The sequence below is a fragment of the Triticum urartu genome, chromosome 2, assembly GCF_003073215.2.
Source record: "Triticum urartu cultivar G1812 chromosome 2, Tu2.1, whole genome shotgun sequence".
NCBI classification, from domain to species: Eukaryota; Viridiplantae; Streptophyta; class Magnoliopsida; order Poales; family Poaceae; genus Triticum; species Triticum urartu.
The window spans coordinates 729355747-729359421 of record NC_053023.1 but is presented as its reverse complement, the minus strand read 5'-3'; the positions used below and the strand labels follow the sequence as shown (position 1 = coordinate 729359421).

Below are 3675 nucleotides of genomic sequence, written 5' to 3'. Positions count from 1 at the left end.
AAAAGGTTAAGTTTTTATTTGGTCAAGTAGTCTAATCACCCCCCCCCCTCTAGACATACTTTCGATCCTACAGACCAACATCGCTTTTGCAGACGCCCAAAAACGCGCGCACAAAAAGCACACAGTGCAAATTGTGAAGCGCGCGCAATCCGGAGCCCAAAATATGCTGCGCGCGATAACGTTTTTCAGCGCGCGCCCAAAAAATTTTAGCGCTACAGCATTTGCTGGAGCTGTGCGGCGCCCAAAAAAACAAAATTTTAGTGCGCGGATCTCTTTTTGGGCGCCTGTTGGAGATGCTCTAACACCACAAAATGCATACATCAACAATATACCAGACGCGGCACGGCCATTCTTTGTTCTCTCTCTTGAGCTTTCCTCAATCGATCTTGCTTCATGCGGTGGTGGGGTTCTCCACAGGATGCGCCGGGTCGGACGTGGCTCTCCACCGAAGCCTAAGGATGGCAATTTTACCCATGGGTACGGGTACCCGCGGGTACCGTACCCGCATGGGCAGGGTATGGGCACAATTTTATACCCACGGGTAGTACCCATACCCTATCCGTTAATTCATGGGTAGGGCACGGGTATAGCCTTTTACCTATGGATATACCCATACCCTACCCATTTAATACCGACATGTGAATCTTACCCGTGATTCACAATCAAAAGTTTACCTATGTTAAAGTTCTGTTGTGGACTTATGAACCTATGTTAAAGTTTTTACAAATTGTCAATTTAAATTGAGATAATTTTCAAGTACTCGGCTATTTGTTATCGACTTGAGATCAATTGTTTTTTTTTGTTAAATGTGCTATAGATGAATGTAAAATTGTGAATAATTTGTGTATAGTTTGATCTACCCGTTGGGTACCCAATGGGTATGGGTACCCGTCGGGTATGGGCACGGGTAAAGTATCATATCCACGGGTACGGGTATGAGTAGGATTTTGTACCCATTGACTACACGGGTATGGGTATGGTATTGCTCTACCCGCCCCATATCCTACCCATTGCCATCTTTACCGGAGCCACTGCTTCGCTGGCTGCATCGCGCGCTGAAGAGTCGTCGTCACGCACACGGCTCCATTACAGTGGCAAGTAAATCATTTAGACTAGAAAATGAAAAGATACACACAATCAGAAAAGTGATTTTTTTTTTCTCTACAAGGATAGATACCCTGCATGCAATTAGGGGGGAGACATATTCCATTTTCTAGAGGGCTAAGAAGAAGATTACAAGAAATTTGAAGAAATGCATCTTACATTTTGAAATTTTCTCAAAAAATAAATACACCTTATATTAGTATAAAGGAACGGAGGGTGTACTTTATAGTCGTCGCGGTTCGGGCAATCAATGTTCACCGCAGTGAGTGTCCCGGGCCTGCGCTTCATACGCACCACCATCTCTGCTTTTCTCTCTTCCCCTGCCAATCTCACCGAACCACACCAATGGCGTCCATCCATCCCCAAAGTAGCAGCATGGCGGGGCCGGGGCGGCTTGCTGCCGTGCCGGAGTTGAGCTCCGCGGCCGCCTCCCCGCCGCGTGACGGCCTCTACCGCGACTTGATTCAGACGGTCGCCGTGTCCGGAGCGCAGATCAGATCGACCATGAGATCAACCATCTTGGGTCATAGCGGATCCAGCTACTCCACTGCTTCAAATTCTTGCCCCTCCAGCAACTCCGGCTACTCCTCCGGCTCAGCGTCCGCCGTTGCACAGGAGTGCTTGTGCTTGGGCAACCAAGAGCTCAAGAGGATCGCTCGTGGAATGGTCAGCGACGGGTACACCCGTCGCATGGTCCAAGCATTCGACGGCGCTTCATACGCACCACCATCCAAACACGGTGGTAGCCCGGACCATGCCCTGGATAATTGGTTCTCGGAGCTCGACGTCGACTGGGTTCTCCAAATCCACGACGAGCAAGGCTTACGTCGGCTGCTCCAAGACAAGCCGGCGACGACGACGCGAGACTTGGCCGACAAGTGGATCCGGGCTCTTACCGTAATTGCCGCCAGTATCACTGAGTTGTTGTTCGCCTTCCACACTACGCCGGCGGTCGTACTGTTTGGCAAAGCGAGCATCACCGAGTTGTTTGATGTTGTGGATGTCATCATCACCGTTCTCGAAGAGGAGAAGCTACAGATCGTGCTTGACATGTTTACCTGTGTCTATATTGCGTCGCACATGTTTACGCCTTTTGTCGTCTCTCCACAAGCCCAAAGCATTTTCAACGAGATAGGCGGCCTGTTAGAGCGACAAGGAAACCTGCTAAGCGAGATCATAGCAAGCACGATGGAGGAGGTGAGGACAGTCCTCGTAAAGGAACATGACTCATGGGTTATCGAGATCCCGCGAGGAGGAGGCGAGGTTCACAAATCACAACAACACTCGGTTCATCATGGATTGCGTAGTATCCATGATGAATGCACGAACATCAATGCAAAACTCTGCACCGAGCCTCAACACTGAAAACCACTTTGTTGACCTGATTGATGGCACAATCGATGATCTCAAGGCTATGCTTCTGATAAAATCGGAGTTGTTCTTAGATCCAAGCCTCAGGTATCTGTTCATGCTCAACAATCTCTATTTCGTAGCGCAGGTGAAGTCTGAGCCATCTGAGGTGTCCTCTGGAAACTACCGAGCACTTAAACTCACGCCGGAATGTAAAAAGTACATGGATAGTTATCTCGATGTTTCTTGGGGACCTGTACTCTCCTGCATACCGAGATCGAGGTTTCCTGGACCGGTCCACTGTTGGATCAACACCTCTTCGCTGGCCAAATTCGAGACAGCATTTCACAAAACGTGCAACGCTCAGATGTTCTGGAAGGTTCCGGACCCTAAGCTCAGAGATGCACTGCGGAGGGTTATCACTCACAGAGTCATTTCAGGTTACTACGACTACCTAGAAGAGCATCCGGAGCTAGAGAACCATGTTGACCACGAAAGCACCATTCCTATTGTTTTGGAGTACACGTTGGGAGAGCTATTTGAAGGCTGAAAACTGCTCGAGGTATGGAACAGGGTCCCCTGACAAATCAGATGCTTGAGTGGTGTTTCACCGTTGTATTTGGATTCTTTTTTCCTTGTTCCTTTGGTGGTGAAGTTGTATTTGAATTCCGTTGGCAGCTTAATAAGCGTCAGATACTGTATCAACTGGGCACCTGCTGCGGCTATTTTAAATTTGATTTCATGATTCCATTTCCATGTCAAATACTTCCACATCTGCTTCTGCGGTCAGTTCCATACATAGATAACTTTAGTGTTTAGTTCTGGTTATGCAACATCACATATGCACTTTTTTTTTCTAGTTCAATAAAAGTTCAGCCTGCAGATGCTAAGAGCACTGAAACGAAAAAGTAACCCCGTACTTGGGGCAATTTGGTCACAAAAACAGTTATATTTGCCTGCTATCTGTACTATTTATATGTGAAAAATCCATTTGCGTTCCTTATACACCTGTAAGAGTACTAATGCTTATTTTACTATTCTACACCATTATATATCTAGACCAGCAGAAATAAGCATTGTCGATACATTACCTTTGAGCTATATATTTTATAATCTCCTAGAACGAATGTTCAAGCCTTTTTTAACCCTTATGAATATAATACAATAGATTGATTGGACAGACTTAATACCATTTCCAATCTTGAGCTAAACTGACGATAT

The 3675-nt window shown here is 46.8% G+C and overlaps 1 pseudogene; it reads left to right on the top strand.

Annotated features, from left to right (window-relative positions):
* Positions 1 to 1382: 1382 nt before the first annotated feature.
* On the top strand, positions 1383 to 3669 carry LOC125534440 (annotated as a pseudogene).
* Positions 3670 to 3675: the final 6 nt, after the last annotated feature.